The 22,802-nt window shown below is 33.4% G+C and overlaps 1 long non-coding RNA gene across 1 annotated transcript; it reads right to left on the bottom strand.

Moving 5' to 3' along the window:
- Nucleotides 1-13,688: 13,688 nt before the first annotated feature.
- LOC131541857 (uncharacterized) lies at nucleotides 13,689-14,490 on the bottom strand. Its single transcript, XR_009271603.1, has 3 exons — nucleotides 14,222-14,490; nucleotides 13,955-14,065; nucleotides 13,689-13,841 (listed from the first exon to the last, which is right to left on the bottom strand). It is a non-coding gene; the product is annotated as an uncharacterized LOC131541857 (long non-coding RNA).
- Nucleotides 14,491-22,802: the final 8,312 nt, after the last annotated feature.

The following is a 22,802-nucleotide window of genomic DNA, read 5'->3' as shown; positions in this document are numbered from 1 at the left end:
TTTATGTACAACACAATGTGCAATTGAGTTTTAAAGTAATCTTCCACTCCAAAGGCTAACTCTCTAAAGATAAGTCTCTACTAAGTACTCTGCATTTTAATTGCCTCTAAATGCATTAATTTATTTATATGGTAGTTATTTACCAGTGTAACCACTTGTGCTGTTATGAAACTTTCATAAATAATGAAATGCATACATGGAGACAACATTTCTACAGTATTTAAAGGTTGAATCTCATGATATACAGTGGTGAAGAAGAACAAACTGAGACAGACTCAATCCTCAAGAAACCTGTCTGCAAAGCTCCAGTACTGTTAAAAGGTTTAGGCACTTGTGTAAAAATGCTGTAAAACGAGGATGCTGTCAAAAATAGATTTTCTTTGTCAGTTAACTTCTACTAACTAAATGAAATCAACAATGGTGTTTAAAGCAGCTTTTGCCCTCGGTGCACTTGCGCACAGTTTCTCCAGGAGCTTTGCAGACAGGTTTCTTGAAGCATCTTGGAGACGTTGCCACAGTTCTTCTGGATTGAGTCTGTGTCAGTTTGTTCTGTTTCTTCATGTCACTCCAGATCTCTGTGTAGAGCACTGCTGCTGTCAGACAAAAATCTCACTGGATTATTACAATTAATGGCAAAATGAATGTTTGGAAACACGCTACAGCAACAGACAGAAATAACTGACTTAAAACCATTTTTAACTGCTGAAAATACTAGTGTTCTAATAATGTGTATATATACATATATATTCTCTTGTTTTAAGGGTGAAATATGAATCAAACTATTCTGTGTGATTCCCTCAAAAGCATTTAAAATCCATTAAAAATGTATCTAGGTCAACTGAATAACATGCATATACAAATATAGATATATGCATTATAATGGTGGTGTAAAAATGGCAGCTAGTATTTGATATTGCAGCTCAGTTATATAGCAGTGCTATTAAATGACTGACTGAATGATTTCCACTTCATTAATTATGATTATCCAGACTCACTGTTTCTGTGACTGATATTTATATGATTTAATAATCATTAAAGTATGAAGCTCTTGAAGGATCTAATTATTGCATTCACAGCACATACTTATTTTTCAATTAATTATATCAAATTACCTTTTCATTTTGATAAGATGCACTCAACCTCTCACATGCATTCATCGCTGTGAGCCGATGCATTGTCCTGAAACCAACAGAATAAAACAAGAAGTGGGCTTTACATTTTCATATTTGATTTGCTTTTACATTTGAAGCATATAATGATTTCTATTACTATTTTTCTTCCTTAGGTTTCTGTGATTGCACTTCTGCACTGTAAAAAATTATTTAACGGTAAAAAACTGTGAAAATACTACAGTAAAAACCTGTTAAATGGTTAACGGTAAGTTCTCCTAATTTATACGGTGAAAAACTGTAATAGACATTTCAGACAATTGTACGGTGAAATACCACTTTTGGAAGTGAAAAAGAATTTTAAATTTAAAGGGAAAAAACGTAAATTGACGTTCCCAGAATTCCCTGCGTTGCATTTCATTTTGTTTGAATTTTAAGTTTTTTCTTTGAAATAACTGTTTCTTCTTAGTTTGTTCTTATCAGTTATGTTTATTAGGGTTGTATGTTACATCTAATGTTGTTAAATTAATGTTTATTGCATATTTCAGTTTAATGAGTCTCACCATGTTGGTGTTTAGTGTTTGTGTGAATGTCACTGTGCACCTTCTATATATGTTTTTATTTAAAAGCTGCTTGTGATGGGCTTTGATTCATCATGTGACTTTCTCATCACCTTCTGCATTTGGTGGTTATCAGTGTATTTCAAAGGTACAAAATAGATTTCAGTACTTCAATAGGTTGGTATATTAACATTACATCAGTTAATGAAATTATGGTATTTAACAGTAAATTTAAGTCAAAAAAGTAAAATGTTGCTACCGTATTTTTTACGGTAGAATTCCGGCAACCACAGCTGCCGGTTTTTTACCGTAAATTTTACGGAATTTTTTTTTACAGTGTGCCCTTCTGCAACATGGTTTCAGGTTTACAAACAATGGAAAGCACGTGTGATTACTGCAAACTCTAATGAATGCATGATTTTTGGGACTGAACAAATGGCATTACTGGATTTACCAAATTTGAGAGATTAGTTGCATCAAATATTTGAAAGATATTCATAGTTTTAAGATCAAAATCCTCTTTTAGACTGCTCTGGTTTGTAAACTGTTCTTGATCTGTGCAGATTGATCTCTCCTGATTCAGAAGAGACAACTTTTCCACTCGAAGAAGCATTATTATGGATTATGGACTCATATTTTAGCTGGAAGCAATGGTTTGAAGTTACAAACATCTTAATGATTGATTTGTTTCTTACAAACATGCACCTTTTGGCTTCACAAGACCTTAGTTGATGGACTGGAGCGGTGTGGATTACTGTGATGTTTTTATCAGCTGTTTAGACTCTCATTCTGATGGCACCCATTCACTGCAGAGGATGCATTGGTGAGCAAGTGATGCAATGCTAAATTTCTTCAAATCTGATGAAGAAACAAACTCATCTATATCTTGGATGGCCTGAGGGTGAAGACATCTTGAGCAAATTTTAATTTAGTTAATTTTCACTTTATGTTTGTGTTAAATAATCAGTTTGAGTCTGATACACACTTCAGGTCGGTGTTTTTTTTTTTTTTTGTGGTTTTGTTTCAATGGGGGTTTGATGGATTTATCATGCACCTGTCCCCAAAATGGGTCAAATGGTCTTTTTCTAGACCTGACTTTGTGCAGCAAGTCTAGACTGCCTGTGACAGCACTAAATATGACGTCTGGTGTGAGTCAGCACTCAGATGCTTGCTGACCGGGAAAGTAACTGTGTGTTAAGCATGCAACAGATTAAAACGTTCAGCTTTGGGAAGTTTCCCCAGCACCATTTATATTTTTCATTTTCATTATCTGTCCCTGGAGGTATAAATGCCACGAGGATTAGAGAAATTACATGGACTCTTTGCTCGCCTGCCCTCCGCGCTTATCCGCCCTCGTCCTCCATCCATCCCTGGGTCGTTAAACTCCCACCGGCATTCGCCTCACGCTACACGGGCCGAGGCAAAGCTCCGGCGGCCGGGTCGCAGACAAGCACGTAACCTGGGCGACTGGCGTAGTGTTTTAGGAATTTCTATAATCCTGCAGATCTATTACAGATAGTGCCGCTGACACAGGCTACAGAGATTAGAAGCAGCAGATACTGACTGTATTGATTGGCCCTTCTCATCCCTCGGCCGCATGGGCGTGTAATGAATTCCAGCAGCCTGTCACAGTCCGAGACCTCTAATTGAGTCGGAAGCGTGCGAAGAGTTGTGTGCGTATGGACGTATGACTTTAGAAAGGGATTAACCCTTCTTAACAACTGGTTGGCATGTGTTTTATTCTCTTTAGCTAATTCTTGAAGCAGTGCTCTTCAAAAGCGTCCAGCTGAAGTCTGAAACAGTCGGTGCGCGCATGAGGTTTTGGTGCAGCTGAGGAGTATTGTTGCTGGAAAGTTACATCATCTTCTATACTCGAGGAAGTTCTGCTATAAGCCCGTGAGCTGTTCAGCGCTAACGAACCGCAGAAACACTGATGAGGAGGATGCAATGATATATCAGTGGCCGTATCGGTGTGTTTTCACTGCTTTTTGAAATTAGATCAAATGCACATTACAACCCTGTGCACATTTGAAGACTCTGTTGTGTGGAATAATTGTCTTTTTTGTTAGGAAAAAATATGTAAACATCCTTTACTCAGACTAGTAACCTTCATTTTTCACCCCCCTTTGGCAAAAGCAGGAATCTAACAAATCCATTGAGGTTTTAATCAAGACAATTATTTGAATTGTAAAAGCATAATTCAAGATTAAATATATGAACAACCTTAATTCAATAGACAAGCCCTAATATCTTACGTAAGTTCATGCAAGATGTTGAGATATTTTTGCTGGAAAACAAGAACAAATATTGATTACACTGCAAAAAGTGATTTTGTCTTGTTCCCCAGTACAAATAAATGCAAAATCACCGAAAATCATCTTCTTGTTTTCTGAAAATATATATCAGAAAACAAGACTAAAACACTATATACCTGTATATAAATCACTTTTTGGAGTGTAATAAAATACATTTTGTACTTACAAAAAAGAAAAAAAGAAAAAAGAAAGATAAAAAAAAAAACCCAGAAAAGAAAACATTAAGCAACAAACCTGATATTCACACTATTATTATTAGCAGTGTACTGATGTTGATAATATCAAACTTGTAAGTTACAATATGTTTCTGCTTCTTTTAAGTTAATGTAAGTATATAATCACTTCGTTTAGGTGTTGCAAAAACTCTCACTTAAAAGCATCACAGAAACTTAAATTCAGTCAGTGTTCCTGTTAGATTTTGCATTTACATTCAGCTGAGGCTTTTGTCCGAACAATATGTGAGTTTATATGTATATCACATATCAGTGTGTGATATATTCCCTGACATGCTTTTGTTTGCATAGTGTTGTCTACACTTGCACTCGAATTTGCCTTGAGCTGTTTATTTTTAGCCAAGCAAACACAGTGCATGTTTCCCATTTGGAGTGGTGGACTGCATAATAATAAACCATATTTAGAGTTATTACTAATATCAGAGTAAAAATATGCATGTTTGTTCTGGCACATCAGCCATTCTAAAGGAAAATAATTAGATGCATTTCCTTTGTTTTAGATTCAAAACGCATTTCTTAACTTTTTATAAGACTATTGGTTGACTAGTTAGAGCCACGTTTGAAATCAAAACAGTGGAAATGCTCTAAGCGTGTGCCGGGAATTACTGCTGTCAATTCAGCCTTATGCTTACTCGTAAGTCAACCACAATCAATACAGTCTTTGACTGTAGATGACTCTTTGTGGAGGGAATTTCATCTGGAATCAAATCAAGGTTGTGTCATGTTTTTCCTCAGTAAGTTATTGAGTTTTTCTGCTAACATGAGCATTGCCCTCTTTAGGTCTTCTGTGCAATTACGTCAACTAACAAACCTGCAGAAATGAAGCTCTACTGTGGAGCTACACGCTCGACCGGGAAACTTGCAAAATCTGCATGTAAATATTTAGTCTTGCTGCATATTCTCAAGGTGAAATGAGCGTGCTGTTGAAAACCTGTGCTTGCTAAATTCATTATTGACTGCCTCGGTGCTGCCAAGCCGTTTCTAATAGGCCGCGGTGAAGCCCATGAGCCTCCTTTTCTTCTCACAGCATGTGCGCTTTCCCCACAGGCATCAGCATTGATACGATAGATTGCTAACAACACACAATAGCTACAAGGCTGTTGCTAATCACAGTATTGATCCTATAACTCTTCCCATTAGAAACTCTTTAGCTTTGTGGGTAGCATTGTATGAATGAAGTCTAGTTGTGGAAGTCTCCTGGGACTGTGATTAAGACCTGCTTCTGAACACTAACACCAGTATTCAGACCTAGAGACGCATAGAGAATCCATCAATGATGAACCAGCGTTTTGTTCAGATCTGGACAAATACCGATGAACTCTGTGCCATGGACAGAAAACAGGGCATGGATATATTATTTGTAGTGGCTACAGACAATATTGCTTTATATGGAGAAAAAAAATTGCAGTTTAATCTGCGCAGTTCTGAGTTTACATATCACAAATATATATATATATATATATATATATATATATATATATATATATATATATATATATATATATATATATATATATATATATATATATATATATATATATATATATATATATATATTTTTTTTTTTTTTTTTTTTTATCCTCCACATAATAAAAAGGTAACTGTGACTTTTATCTCACAATTCAGACTTTTCTTTTCTAAATCTGCAATTACAAGTTATAAACTTGCAGTTGTGAGTTAGAATTCAGAATTGCAAGGAAAAAGTAAAAATAACTTTTTTTTTTTTATTATTCTGTGGCAGAAGCAGGCTTCCATAGTTTTAGCATTGTTTCATGTGTATAATGCAAGCGCCAACTAAAATATCAAATATTAATTCATTTTAGATTTGCTTGATGCTCGCAAGTGTCACAGCATAGACACATAAAACCAGCTCAAATGTTCAATGTGTGTCAGTTTAAATATAAGCATTTAGACTAAAGTTAAAAAGAAAGGTTTTTGCATTTCAAGAATAGAAAAAGTGGGTTTTCATGCTGTGTATGCAAAAAAAAAAAAAATAATGCAAGAGCACAAACTGAAAAAGTTAACTATTTGGGATGAAACATTTTAATTAAATAGGAAAATATGTGATTAGCACACTATAATTTTAAGCAGCGTCCAACAGGGGCATTGCACATTTAAAAATATCTTGCAGGGCAATGTCTATCCCTCTCCAAAAGGCAATGGGACAATCCCAAAAAGTATTTAATCATTGTTCTTTTTAACATCTTAGTGGTGAAAGAATCCACCGCCAGCAATTTGCAGCATCAAACTCATTGGTCTTCAGTGAAAGATGTTGACTTTTAATTGATAGATGGCCGCGGTGGCAAAGGACATGTGTCGATTGAATTTGTCTTTGATATGATGCATCATGCACTGGCGCAATTTATATACAACAACATGACATAAAAACTGATTCTATGCAAACATGGAGTGACATTTAAAATCATAACTGTTGCAAACACAACTATTGCAACACCAATACAGCAACTGTATAAACTGTATAAAACTGAATAGACCTTCAAGTTGTATGGTTCTGTATAAAATTAAATGTCTGTCAGAGCTGCCTTAAATGTTGCTGTTGTTTTAATAATGAGTGCATCTTTTAAAGGGTGTGATACAGTACATTGTTTTCATTAATGGCAGGTTAATAAGTGTAAATGCACCTTTTTGTGTTACCGACACAACAAATGCAACGTTTCCCATTTAAAGTGTACAAATTGTCCTGCACACAACAAAGTGTCATTCAGATCCTTCTTCAGGCATTTTAAAGAGTTTCATTTAAAATGGAATTCATTCTATAATGGTTTTCATAATTGACATCAGTAATAGCAATATTCTGGGAAAACCTAAGCTAGAAAAGCTGTTAGTAATAATTACTCTGAACCGCCTCACATTATTTGACCTTTAAAGGTCAGCTGCTCTGCTGGAAGCATTAAACATATGCATTGACCTGGATGACCGATGCCAGGGTTTTTCGGGTTCTTTGGCTAGTAGAGGTCCCAGGAGAGGATCTCAGTCCATCAGACGAGTACAAGCTACACTGTAAAAAAAAGTCGAGCCAACTTAAAATTTTAAGGCAACCAGCTTCAGCAGATGTTTGTGTTTTCTCAACTTTATTTTGTTTAATTTTTTTACAGTGTACTATTGCATTGGTTACAGTGAAGTCAAACAGGGTCATTCCTGTTATGCAGCACCTTTTGAAGTATTTCTATAAAAGCGTATTGCAGACTGTCAGATATGTGCCCTGGTTGAACTTCGGCACTTTAGTTATTATAATGTTCACATTTTTTTATAGGCAAGGGCAAGAAAATGAGCAGGATGTTCATAAAGACATATGAAGACTTCAACTTGAAGTTCCTTTTCATCTTTTTTTTTTTATATATATCAAACTGATTAGTGTTTTAGAGAGACACAAATCAACAAACATCACAAAATGAATCAGTTCCTATACCTTTGTGATGTTGTTTTTCCTCTAAAATTATGTCACTTCCCAGGGGATGATATCATTACAGGAACAATTCACCCAAAAATGAATATTTGCTGAAAATGTACTCATGGCCTCAGGCCACCCAAGATGTAGATGAGTTGAGATGCTTCTTCATCAGATTTGGAGAAATGTAGCATTGCATCACTGTCTCACTAATGGATGCTCTGCAGTGAATGGGTGCCGTCAGAATGAGAGACCAAACAGCTGATAAAAACATCACAATAATCCACAAGTAATCCACACCACTTCAGTCCATCAGTGAACATCTTGAGAAGACAAAAGATGTTTGTAAGAAACAAATCCATAAGACATTTTCACTGAAAACCATTGCTTCTGATTAAAATACGAGTCCATAATCCATATTGTGATGTTTTTATCAGCTGTTTGGACTCTCATTCTGACGGCACCCATTCACTGCAGAGGATCCAATGCTGAGACACTGATGCAATGCTACATTTCCTTAAATCTGCTCTGATGAAGAAACAAACTCTTATGCATCTTGGATGGCCTGAGGGTGAGCACATTTTCAGCAAATTTTCATTTTTGGGTGAACCATTCCTTTAAGGAACTGGCTTGTGTTAGTTTAAAACATAAAATGAGGAGACATCAGTAATATTTCTTAATAAATAATCAGCTTTTTAGAAATTAAATAATTTAAAATTCATAATTTTATTGTGATAAACCAAAACCATCTAATATGAGTTTAATATTTTACCCAGTATTTCAGGAATGACCGAGTCCACAGCAAAAGGCCGACTGTCACTTCTCCAATTCCTCAATCTTACTTTGTCTTGGCCTCCGTCCTGTAGTCTATTAAAGTATCTCTTACTTCAGTGTACTTCCTCTGCCGTGCGGTTTTATGGCGTAGTAGAGCGCTAACTCAGCACCGCAACCCTTAAAAAACACACTAGGGTTTTATAGCATCAAAGCATGTAGACGTCCTGCTATAAGAACAGATGGTGCCAGACTGCTAATGGTTTGCTGCTTCTCGCTCGGTGCTGTGCATCTTGTAATTGACCCTTTTAAATCTACGGCGTCAGAGTGCCAACGCGCTACATGTGCATCCTTTTAATGGAATGTTTTTCTCCACCTTTTAATTATAAGATGTCGGTAGGTACGTTAGAGATGGCGCTACGGGCTGGTTGTCAAGGCTGGGAAGATTTATGGCCATTCATGCCCTTGGTTGGTAATGAATGTCAGCAAGAGTTAGCTAGCATGTTTGCTTGAATGTTAATGATTGTTGTTTTAGGACAATATCTCTCCCAGTAGCCTCAAAAGCTTTTTTAACATTAGAGAAGTGGCCTAAATTATTCTTTTAACATTTAATGTGATTCTTGTTGTGCAGTAGTTTTTTGGACTCTGTAAAGGTATATTTTCTTTTCTTTAAAAATGTTTTGAATATGTTTGTTTGTGTTAGGCTATTTTAGAGAAGTATTTTACATCTAGTCATTTAGCAGATGCTTTTATCCAAAGTGACTTACAAATGAGGACAATCAACAAAAGAGCAACAATATATAGCCTAAAAGTGTTGTGACAAGTCTCAGTTAGCCTAACGCTAGTGTGTGTGTATATATAATTTATTTTTCCAAAATAAAAGTTTTTGTTTACACAGTATGTGACCCTGGACCACAAAACCAGTCACAAGTGTCAATTTTTCAAAATTGAATAAATCAGCTTTCCATTGATGTATGGTTTGTTAGGATCAGACAATATTTGGCTGAGATACAACTATTTGAAAATCTGGAATCTGAGGGTGCAAAAAAAAGCCTTTAAAGTGTGTATGTATTTATATATGCATAATAAATATACACAGTACACACACATATACCATGTAAACAAAAACTTTTATTTTGGATGTGATTACATTGAGTTTGTTGGTTAGTGTAAAGAACAAAACTCACTTTAAACTTATTACTTTATTTTTATATAATTATTATTACTACTACAACTACTACTACTAATAAATAAATAAATTATTAATAATAATAAATATAAAATTATTATGAAGAAAAAGTGACAGATTTTGCTTGTTAGTTTAAAGATCAAAACCCACTTTAAACTTAAAAATTATATAATTTTAAAATTATATTTGTATTATTAATTTTATTAATATTTATTTATTTTATTTTATCTTAATTTTATATTATTATTATCATTAGTAGTAGTATTTAATTGGAAATTTTAAAAATGTATTTTTTAATTATTATTCATTTATTTATTTTAATTGCATTGTTAATCTATAATAATAATGATAATAATAACAATAGTAATAATACAGTAATTGGAACTGTTGTTGGAGACAGTCTTGTTAGTGTTGAGCAAATGCATTGATTGAATTGAGTTTTCACCAAAGCAGAGCGATGGTGAGGTCTGACAAGCTGGAAATGATTAAAGCTCATTGCATTTAAACTAATGGAGTCATTAACCTCAGACAGTTTAAATTAGTGTACGATATCCACGGCTTCTGCAATGTTAAACCGGCATTGTTAAAACTTGCAATTAAAGTCGTTCTGTGACAACTGCACAGGGGTGTTTTCACTTCTACCTAACAAAGAGCTAATTTTATCCTAATGAAGCACTTTCTAACTTGTGTGAAGCCTTTAACAAAAAGCAGCTTAGCATCTCATGCACCTGGTTGGACGAGGTTCCGAGGGGCGGCATTAGGCCATGTGATGTTCAGAGAGCCGGACGTTGTCATCAAACCCCTCGCGGGCGGCCTGCGCCGCATTAATCGCATTAGCAAGTGTCTCTCTGTCTGGTATTGTCTTTGTGGGCCGCGGTCGGGGGTTTGGATTAATTGGCCGCCTTTATGCAAAGCGAGAACGTTGAAACAGAAATTCAATACTGAGCAGTGTAATGAGTGATTAGAGAAACATTTCACTGTCGCTCAAAGGTTAGCTGGGAGAAGGAGAGAAATATGCAGCCGGACGCTTTCATTATTTATTTATCAATATGGAATCGCACTGTTGTGAACGGTGGGTCCTTTATAACTCAGTGTCAGACAAATGTCAACAGAGTTTAATTAAAACACTCCAGACACTCACAGAACAGGTGGTAGACCATTAAAAGACATGCGAGGTTTCAGTGCCGGCGAATGAACTACAAAAACGCTGTTATTAAATGATACACTACTTATAAATGAGTCATTATTTACTTAAAAGTCAATGTGAAATCAAAATGGGCTTACTTTCTTAATGCATGTTTCTAATTTTATTGAGAATGATTCATCTTTCATCAAAATGCAGTACCTTGCTGTGCTTCTGAAATAACTTTGTGCAAAGGTCGTGCAGCAAAGAACAATTTAGGTGTTGTTTCAGAAAATTGACATTAAGATCTTGTTCTGTTCATGGTATAAAAACAGCATATTTTCACAATCCAATCAACTCTTTATGGATGAAATTAATTGTCACCCATTGCTGAACACCATTTTTCATTTGTAAATGAGATAAATTTAAGACAAATTTCTTAGGGGAATAGGTAAAGCCATGTAAGTGCGTTTGGATGTTTACATATTATCTGATTTAGAAAAAGAAACTTGCACAGGCTGTATTTTAATCAATACAAAAATAAGAAATTTTATTTCCCCTAAAGTAAATCCTATTTTAACTTTTTATATATTATTTTATTTTATTCCCGTTAAATAATTTTTTAAATGGTGCTGAGTTGGAGTTAAATCTTAGGAAAACAACGCTTCAACCTTATTAATTACATTATTTTATTGTGCATGCATTTTTATTATTTATTTATTTTATTTTAATGTGATATTACTATTATTATTATATTAATTGCACAATTATTAAAAGACAAGAACAAAAATATTAAAAAAAAGACATTGATTTTAGTCTAAAGAAAAAATCCACTTAAACTTTGAGTTATTTTATTATATTTGTATTTTATTATGATTAATTAATTAATTCATTCATTCACACCTATTTTTTCTTGTTGAATACCATGTTTCATTTGAAAATATGTCAGATTGTAGAAGTAAATTGGGTTGCAAATGGCTTTTTATCATTGACTGTAAATGCTTTGATTTCCAGATGCATGATGGGAGATGGACTGCGCCAACTAAAGTTATTTGATTACACTTCCTTTCTCTACAAGTACTACTAGATACAGTGAGGTAGCAGATGAAAATACTAAAGATCATCCAACCTGGTCTTTTTAAGTTCTCTCACTCTCTCTTCCTAATCTGGTGTGTGACCGCCGCAGTTCCTTTCGGAACGACTATGTTCCTACTCGTAGGAGATAAAGTCGATCTCACTCAGACTTGAGGCTTTTTGTCAGAGGACCTGCTTCTTTCAGCTTAGCTTTTCATCAGCTTCCTTTGACTGCCTCAGTTCAGGCTTAGCCAGCCGTACCGCGTGTCCCCGCCGGGGCACCATACATCACCTCCTGCAACCCGAGGAGAAAGGTCGAGCGAGGACTCTCATTTATTATTTAAATGGGGTGATTTTTTTTTCCGTCTCAGGCATATTTTCACTGCATGTAGTGAATCTGAGCCTTGACATTGAGGTTAATGTTCCTGTCAAGCACATTTAAGACAAATTCACCAAGGATATCATAGGGGAACGTGTAAAGCTGCGGAAATGTGCTTGGACATTTACATATTACCTGCCTGAGCTGACTGTGATTTAGAAACAGGTGAATCTCACAGAAACATGCACAGGTTATATTTCACCAATCAAAAATAAGAAATTATATTTTAATTTAAGCCATGCCTATTTCATTTCATTGCAAAAAATAAGAAATTATATTTTAGTTAAAATTATTCCTGTTTTTTTATTTATTTTATTATATTATTTATTATTTTATTAATATTGATTTATTGATTTTATTCTTGATTTATTCTTTATTGATTATATATTTTATGCTATTCATTTTGAATGAATGAATTCATAAAATGTACAATACAATATAAAATACATTTTAAAACCAATTTAATTGCATTGCAAAGAATAAGAAATATTTTACTTAAAATGATGTCTATTTTTATTTTATTTTATTACATTGCAAAAATACATTATATTTTACTTAAAGTTATGCTATTATTTTATTGCATTGTACTTCACTGCAAAAATAAGAAATTATATTTTACTTAAAATTATTCCTGATTTTTATTAATTTTATTTTATTATTTTATTTATTTATTCATTCTTTTATTGATATTGGTTTATTGATTTCATATATTATATTATATTCATTTTAGTTAATTCAATTTAATTAAATGGCATTGCACTGCAAGAAAAGAAATGTATTTTACTTAAAATTATTCCTGTTTTTTATTTTATTTTATTATATTATTTATTATTTTATTAATATTGATTTATTGATTTTATTCTTGATTTATTCTTTATTGATTATATATTGTATTCTATTCATTTTAATGAATGAATTCATAAAATGATGTACAATACCATTTAAAATTCATTTTAAAACCAATTTAATTTAATTGCATTGCAAAGAATAAGAAATATTTTACTTAAAATTATGTCTATTTTTATTTTATTTTATTACATTGCAAAAAAATAAATAATATTTTACTTAAAATTATGCTATTATTTTATTGCATTGCATTGTATTGTACGTCACTGCAAAAGATATGAAATTATATTTTACTTAAAATGATTCCTGATTTTTATTAATTTTATTCTTTTATTGATATTGGTTTATTGATTTCATATATTTTATTCTATTCATTTTAGTTAATTCAATTTAATTAAATGGCATTGCACTGCAAGAAAAGAAATGTATTTTACTTAAAATTATGCTTTTCTTTTCTTTTATGGCTTTGCATTGCAGTATGTTGATCCAGGGACATGATGACATGGCAAAATTATAGTAAGTTACTTGCTAATGCTATTAGTGTTTAGGAAGAATATATTAATTTAAGATTAATGTTAGATGTCCTATTTCATGTGGGAAAAATTGACGAGGTGCAAACAAAATCTTTGCCTCAAAGGTTTCAGACTACATTCAGTAGTATAGAAAATCATTTTCTTAGTGGTCTGAAATTAGACTCAAAGCAGCCCAGTCTCCCTAGAATAGACTCTGAAGCATGAAGTCTAAATCCAAATGAAATCTTCTAAAATCCAGTTGCAGTTTTCATAGGTGGACGCAATCCTCCAGGGCTCCTCGTACGTTTCGCTGTTCAACCTCTTAGCCCCATTTTAATTGGGTAATAGGCAAAAAGATGTTTTTACAAGGATCAGAGGAAAAAGCAATCAGACAGAAGTTTCACAGAGTAAGAATAATTAAAACACACTCTTACCTGTTATAAATTGTCTGTTGAAGCATGGAAGTGCTGAATGGACATTTGGAGGGCGTTTAGTGATTTGGGCCATGAAGAATTACAAATCAGCATATCCACTCCAGCAGCTCTCTGTTTTACTTACAAAAAGTACCATGGCATTAATATATTTTTTGGACATATTACCACAGTATTATTTGATGATACATCACTTTACCATGACAATGCCCCAGAACTTTTTTGTAAGGATATAACATTGTATATTTAGTCAGATTCTGACAAACTAACTTGTTTGTTTCAAATTCACCATAGTGCCCATCTCCAGTTTTGGTTTCCTTCCCATACAGTCACTAAAAGGTTTGTGAAGCCTTAAGAATATCTGTATTCCAGCATAAATTTGATTTATGTTGTGATCAGATTTTCAGTTAGATAAAGACCCTTGCAAAAATGTTTTCAAGTGTGCTGTTGTCACGGAACGTGGTTGTAGAGGTAGGAGCACGAAGAAGGAACTGATGAAAGGAGCCTTTAAGAAACATCAACACACATATATCCATTACATCAACATCAACCCAGGACAAAGACAAGCGGAGAACTGAGGACTTATAAAGTCAGGGAACAAAAGGAACAAACAAGATGATTAATCAACACAGGTGATACGAATGAACGAAGATAAACTAATGAGAACAGGAAATACTAAACGAGGGAAAACAGAACAAAACAGATACAGACACGTGACAGCTGTTAGTAGACTTCTTTTAAACTAAAAAAAAATATATATATATATGTTCAGTCTACTTCTTATATACTACTCAGAAATCAGAGGTGTAAAATACTTGAGTAATTTTACTTAATTACTTAAGTATTATTTTGGGGGATCTGTACTTTATTCAAGTACAATTTAAACTGATTACTTTTACTTTTACTTGATTACATTTCTGGAAAAAAAAAACTGTACTTTTTACTCCTTACAATTTTATTTCATCTTGAAAAGTACATTACATTTTTATTTTATCTTATGCACATTAAATACGGTAAACGGAAGCTCAAACATGCGTGCTTGATATGAGAACCAATGATCATTTTTTTCATGTATCAAGCACACACATTTCTACTCCAGTTTCATCAGGTAAATGTCTGGTTTCAAAAGTTCACCATCAAATCCGAGGAAGCATAAGGGAGCATAACTTTGAGATAGCAAAGTTGAGTTTTCCCCAAAATTTTTTATTCATTATTCGTTCTGTTTTGATAGAGCCATAGCTGTGTAAAATATTGGCTGAATGCACAAGATTGAGTGCAAATATAATCAGTGATGAGAATTTAAATACAATTAATATTTTTGTGGAATATATATATATATATATATATATTTTTTAATTAAATAAAAATCTCCAAAAGTGTTTCAATAAATATTGTAAGTTTAATTAATTGTAATTCATGTTTAGTGATGTTGTTACCAGGTAGTGGATAAGTTGTATTTATAATATATCATTATATGACACATTGAGTAGGAATTAGGAACGTCAATGAATTATTTTTTAAAATTGTAATAATTACATGATTTGCTCATTAATTAATCTAATTAGTCACAAATAATCATGTATCAATATTTGCTGAGAAAAAAATTATAAATGCCCCAAATAAACAATTAAAAAATTAATTATCCTTTTAGACAGTGACGTTGAATAGACAACACACAAAAAATTGGCCTTTCAAAACGTTAATGTTGTAATTCTATGACTCTCTCATTAATTCAACACATTCTTGTATTCTGCCTGGAATATGTTTCTAGCCTCCGCATCACATCTTGCTCTTCAAAGGGATAGTTCACCCAAAAATGAAAATTCTTTCATCATTTACTGACCCTCATGTCATCCCAGATGTTTATGACTTTCTTTCTTAAGATGAACACAAGCAAATTTTAGTCCATATAATGCAGGGGGACAGAACCACTTCAGAACCCACACAAAGTGAACATGACGGTCAAGTTTAAAATATTAGTATATTTGTATCCATCTTACATGCCTATCGTTTCACTTGAGAAGACACTGATTCATTAACAGGGGTTGCATGAGTTACTGTCATATTCACTTTGTGTAGTTTTTGAAGTGTCATTTTTGGACGTCCCATACACATGATTTTTTCTAAAACTCTTAGTTTGTGTTCATCTGATAAATCAAAGTCATGTGGGATGGCATGAGAGTGGAAAGAATGGAGTTTGTTTTCAATCCCTGTCCCTGTATTTTGTTGTGCTGCATTTGAATTGTTGTTGTTGCACTAGATATACGTGTTTGAGCTGTGCCATTGCATTTTGTTCCGTTTACTCCCTTTAACCAAACTTCTGAACGTCTGTCAGAAAAGAAAGTACTTCTACTTTTCAAATACTTGAGTACAATTTAAAAGTTGTACTTTTTTACTTTTACTCAAGTATGTTTTTGGACAGATACTTGTACTTTCACTTGAGTAAAACTTTTGAGTACTTTTTACACCTCTGTCAGAAATATACGTCAAATTACACTATATCTAAAAGTCTATATCTGTTCTACACTTGTACTCAATCCTTTGATTGAGATGTGCTTATAAGTATTTTACTTGTGTTGTAGTTGTGTTTTCTCTTTTGAGTGAGTAGCCTATTAAATTCTTGTTCACATAGTTTATAGTAAATAAAACATATGTTGAACCGAACCTGATCTTATTGGTACACAGTGATAACCCACAAAGAAACGGATAAAAATGATTTTAGTAGTATGAAAATATAATAAATAGTGAACTATTTATATAATGTTAAGTTCACTTTCAAGTATGCTTGCAGTATAAAAACGACTCATCTAGTAGTTAACAAAGTATACTTCAAAGTAAACTTTCATGAACTAAAAATGTGCTTGTAGTATTTAATTAGTAAACTATCATTATATCTAAGTTTACTTGTATAGTTGCAGTACTAGCTGTAAACTAGTTGTGCACTCAAATAGTTTACTACTCTTACACTTGAAGTATATTTAAAAGTATGCGTTCATGAACTAAAAAGTGGGGTTAGGGTTAATTTAATACAATTAGTATTGAAATAGCACAAGTATGCTACTAGTACATTAATAGTTCTGTACTTACTACAAACAGTTTACTTAAAAATCTTGCAGGATCTCAGCAATGATTGCAAAAGAGTCCAACTGGAGAAACTGTGGCCTGTTTGAAATGTTAATATCATGCAGATTTCTGTAATTCCGTCAAACAAGATGTGCATCACATATTCATCAGATCTATAGCTAATACTTACATATTTTTGTGCTGTTATTTTTCCAAAGAACAATATGTAATGGGATTTTATTATTATTTTTAATAATATAAAACATAATAAAAAGTGCCACTGAGTTTTTTAAAATTATTTTATATTAATAATAATAATAAGAAGAAAATTATTAAAAGGCAAGAACAAAAACAACCAAACAAATAAATAAATAAATTAATTAATTAATTTAAAAACATTAATTTAACAGATATGTTTACACGTATTTATTTTTCCTGAAATAATGATGTCTTGAGACTAAAAATGCGCATACAAACAATGATAGAACAATTCCATTTAACCACATCTGTTGACTTAGCAATTACACAGCTGCATATTCACTACCTGCTCTCATCTTTACGAGGAGTGCGAGTGGGTTATTCTCAGATTTACATGAAATCAGCACCTCTGCTGCCCTGTATTCTTCAGTGGTCAAGCCTTCATTTTACAGCCACTTTTTGTAACAGACTTTTAACGACTTACTATATTTTTCTTCGCAGCGGTGGTTAAGCACTGCAAAAGTTTATGAAAGAGAAGAGGTAAATTATTTCAGACAGGCGCCTAATAAAAAGGATCTCATAGCTCATATTTCAGCAAGCATTAGTCTATGTTTTCTGTGCTGTGCGCAAGCGAATGAGAAATACCTGATGGAGTTTTGGCTGGTGTGCCGTTTCCATTTATAATGAATGGTTAAATACAGAAGCACCTTATTTTACAGTCTGCCGAGGGGAAAAAATCATGTTTGATTTATTTAAGTGTCAAATGAAAGGAATAATATCTGTGCACATGCAAAATAAAGTACATTTTTACATTTTCTCAAGTAAACAGTGCTTGAGTCGTGCAAAAGTTGTCGCTTTGACACTAGGAGTTGTTCATGTGCTATTTTATTTTATTTACTTTATTGCATTGCTTTGCTCTGCACTGCACTGCACTGCAAAAAAAAAAAAATATATATACATATATATTATTTGTATTGCATTGCATTGCATTGCAAAAAATGAGTGAATTATATTTTACTTAAAATTATGCTTTATTTTATTGCATTGCATCACTTTGTTTTGCAACAGAAAAAAAATGCTCATTTTCCCCAACATTCAGTAGAAATATATGACAATTTCATCGGTTTTATGGATTCAGACAGTCAGAGAGAGAGAGAAAGATAATTTGATGGAGAGATAGAGGAGTGTTTAGGCAAATTTCACTCTCGATTCTTGGAGGGTTTTATGAGGAATCACTGTAACGCTCTCAATTCAGATATGGAGTTAAACACTGTGGACCGATGGGTGAAACCGCCTCTCCGTGTTTGATCTTGCAGGGCTGATTTACATTTGCAGAGTGCGCCGCTTAATCTACCCATTTGTCCTATCAAATGAAAGAGCAAAATGAGAAAGAGAGAGGTCAGAGATTTAAAAAGTGGTTTTCAGAGAAGTTTCAAACCAAAAAATGGATCTTTAGCAGTTTCGTATTGCATAAGACTCTATAGAGACAATACTTGATGTTAAAACTAGATGTTTGTGTTTTATGAAGAAAATGCTGCGTGAATGCAAAACATGTGTTTTGGGTGGTTGCCAGGATGTTGCTATTGGAAAAATGGACGAAGCAGAAAATGGATAGTTTCATATTGCACTTGAATCTAGAGAGAGTAATTGAGGTTAAAAACTAGAATTTTATGTTTTATGAGGAAAATAAAAAGTGTTTCTTCTTGTGCATAAAAAATGTGTGTGTTTTGGGTGGATGCCAGGCTGTTGCATGTGCAGTTTTAAATGTTGTCTTAAAATGCAAAGTGTTTGCTGTTTATGCATGTAAAAATGTTGCTTGTGCATGCAAAACTTATTTGATTTAATATTTAAAAAAAAGAAAATGCATTTTGTACATGCAAAACCTGTGATTTAATACTTATAAAGAAAATGCTGCTTGTGCATGCTAAAGTTGTGATTTTTTATAAAGAAAATGTTGCTTGTGCATGCAAAACGTATGTTTTGGTTGGTTGCCAGGATGTTATATCTATCTATCTATCTATCTATCTAGATAGATATAAAACAACTCAGAAAACCATTGCTAAGGTTTTCTGAGTTGTTTTAACATGTTGCTGTGCAGTTGCTAGGTGCTTTCTTACTGTCCTTCGTGAACAGATTCATGAAAACGCTATATGTTTTAAATCCGTCCATTTAACGCCCTTCCCTGCAGCATATTTCAAAAAGATACTGTAATAATGTGAAAAATATTACATTATACACCGCTTTAGAATTATATATGTTCCTGCAGATGCTATTTCTGTCTTTGCGGTTTTGTGTAACCATTCCTCCCCTCTAGTCTTTGTAAGGCTCCTGCTGCAGACGGTTAACAAACGCCTCCTGCGAGGGACTTTGTAGATAGATGCTGTTTTGCCCAGCAGTTTTTCTGGAGCAGCAGCCGTGCGCTATCTATACTTCACCAGAAGGCCAGTTCACTGACCCGCTATTGGATATTTGACGGTTCCACATCTAATATCCCATTACTGTAGAATGTTTCTGTTTCTGCCGCGCTAAATCTGTCATTCTGCCTCTGCCCAGTGTGAACGTGATTTACCATATGGTGCTAAAGGGCTGGCATCGGTCGGCCTGGCAGGGGTGATGAACTTGAGGTAGCCGTCAAGGGCCTGCAGTGAGGATGTGTCTGTATGTCTGCACTTATGAGTGTGTGTGTGTGTGTGTGTTTCTGAAAGCAGAAGCATCTGTGAGCCAGCAGGGAGCATGAAGCGGCCGCAGCACGATACAGACAGTACCAGTCAGCACAGAGTTCTGTAGGTGTTACTCAAGGGCCGGTGGAAACCACGGTGTGTGTGGTTGCAGGTTAGTGAGTGTTAACAGAGTGTTAGTGGCTGAAGGACCATGTAAGTGTTTGTTTTTGTTTTTTTGGCCTTTTTACTCCTCCTTGGCAAAAATCATGCTTTGATTAAAAAATAAAATAAAATTAAGATTTTTATTTCATATATAATCATATATTTATCACATCTCATAATGTAATAATTATGAGATAAAAATCTGAAATTATGACATGCTAATTCAGAATTATGAATTACGTTTTTCAACTTTTTATGTCATATCAACATTTTAATCTAATTTTTTTTTTGTTTATTTCATAAATTTGTCTTTTTATTACATACTTTTGAGTTTATCTCATAATTTTGACTCGATATGTCAGAATCACCATGATTTGTCACAATTTAGAATTATCAGAATTTTGACTTCATCTCATAATTATTGTTTTTTCTCTCTCAGACTTTCGAGTTTATCTCAGCATATCATTGACTTTTCTCATTATGATTTGTGTCATGATTTTGACTTTTTATTTAATAACTGATTATCTCATAATTGCGTATTTTCATCTCAAACTTTCGACTTTATCTCATAGTTGTGATTGTCTTATTCTGGCCTTTTTCTCATAATTATGTCAGAATTTCAATTTTTTAATCTTAGAATTCTTATAATTTATCAAAGCATGCTTCCATAGACTGGACACATTTAAATTCATATCAAGACCCATCTAATAAAATACTGCTGTGTTTTCATTCCGATCAGCCTTTAAGCAGTTGATTAGTTCCACAACCAGCCAAGTTAACCTGATAAATGGACTTTTGTAATGAAACCTGTGCTGGTTTGCGTGTTTAAGCTTATTTAACGGTGATTGATATCCGGCTCAACCACAATAGACGAGGGACTGGAAGAGTAATTCAGCATGGAGGGGTTTGTATTGACATAATCATTTGTACTGTTTCTGAGCTGTTCTCGGGTCAGTGAGGGGAGTCTGGTCATTTGTGGTTCCAGTGTTCTTTAAAATGGACTAAAGAGAGCGAGTACTGCTGTTTTGTTTGGTGGAGTCTGTATTTAATGACACCAGTCCAGGACAGATATTAAAATCAAAGAGGTTTGGGGTCTTTTTTTTTTTTTTTTTTTAATCTCATGCTCAACAAGGGAGGCTGCATTTATTTAATCAAAAATGCAAAACAGCAATATTGTGAAATATCATTACAAATTAAATAACTCTTTTTTTATTTTTTTTTATTTTAAAGCATATTAAATGTAATTTATTCCCTTGATACAAAGCTGAAAGGTCAAGTTCTCCCTCCAGAGCATTTATCCCAGTGGTAACCCTTCTTTTTCTAATTTGCTATTAATGCCGTTATTATATTAACATTAAGGGGCATTAAATTACTGATTAATTGTCAAGATTTCAGAAAGGCTACATTAACAGCAGCCAAAATAGCTGTTTGTCTATTGGTTTACATTAACGTTAAGCCTGTACAGCCTTGGTGACAGCTGAAAAGTAATATTATTTCGGAGTCATTCAATTTTTGATGAAAGATTGCGAGTTATGAAGCTGTCACAATAAGACTAGAAATGTGTATTAGCCCTAAAAAGCTCCTGCAGCATTTGCTTTGATATTTTATTATGTTATATAATGACATCCAGACATGTTTAAGTGAGACTAGAGTGTTAAAATAGTTTTTCGGGGGCCGCTGTACAATGTTCAATCTTTTCAGACCTTGATCTCTTCCCTCTTTGAATCTTTGAATTCTTGCCACTGTTTCTCTCTTGGATCAAACTCACAGTGAATTTCTCCCAGCGTGTGACATAATGAGCAATGCTGTGTGACACGAAAATGAAATGTATCGATTTTTTATGCGGTGCATCGTAGCTTTTAAGATATTGCTTTCATTATTGTAGAATTAGTGCTGCATGCTTTGATGTCTTTTATCTCGGACCACACACATGTGAATGCAGCAGAGGATGCTGGGTAACAGTGGACAGACCATCTAATGTTGCATAACTCCGATAACTACACACATATATGCAGTCGTGACAAGAAGGCCTGCATCTCCTTTAGAAAGATTCCAGTTTGTAGTGCTTGCTAAGCCCAACATCACTAGTATTATTTGCCCATAAACATTCAAATTGAGTATTTGCATCGTCCAGCAACATTTGCTTTCTAGACATGAATAATTCCTCCTCCAGGGCTTTTATCATGTTTTCTGTGCCAGTGGCAGCCTCATAGAAAAGAGATTTTGGCATTCTGGTAAGTTATAACAGGCCAGTGCAAAAAGCAAAGCAGCTTTTTATACAATTTTCATTTCTACAATTTTTTTTTCTTTCTTTTTTTCAATCATGGAAAAGGTAAAATCAGAGTTACCAATATGGAAGTCCATTTCCACCACATAAGAAAAAAAAATATAATAAATATAATAAAAAATGCAATCCCATTATTTCAATTTATTTCACAATTATGACTTAGTATGCCATAATTTTCTCTTATCTTACAATCTCATAATTATGACAGCATATTATAATTGTAACTTTTTATCTCATAATTTCAACAATCTCATAATTATGAGAGTATTTCATAGTTTCAACTTTTTGTCTCATAATTTTTAATTGTATCCCATAATTATGACTTGGTTTGTCGGAATTTGTACTTTATAATCTTGACTTTATCTCATAATATCTCATTAATTTATCTCAGAATTTTGTTTCATAATTTTGACTTTTCCCCATAATTGAAGTAGTATTTTGATAATTACAAAATTTATGTCATAATTTTGACAGAATGATT

Source organism: Onychostoma macrolepis, chromosome 06, assembly GCF_012432095.1.
Source record: "Onychostoma macrolepis isolate SWU-2019 chromosome 06, ASM1243209v1, whole genome shotgun sequence".
Classification (NCBI taxonomy): domain Eukaryota; kingdom Metazoa; phylum Chordata; class Actinopteri; order Cypriniformes; family Cyprinidae; genus Onychostoma; species Onychostoma macrolepis.
The sequence above is the reverse complement of the archived record's forward strand: the minus strand, read 5'-3'. Positions and strand labels throughout refer to the sequence as shown.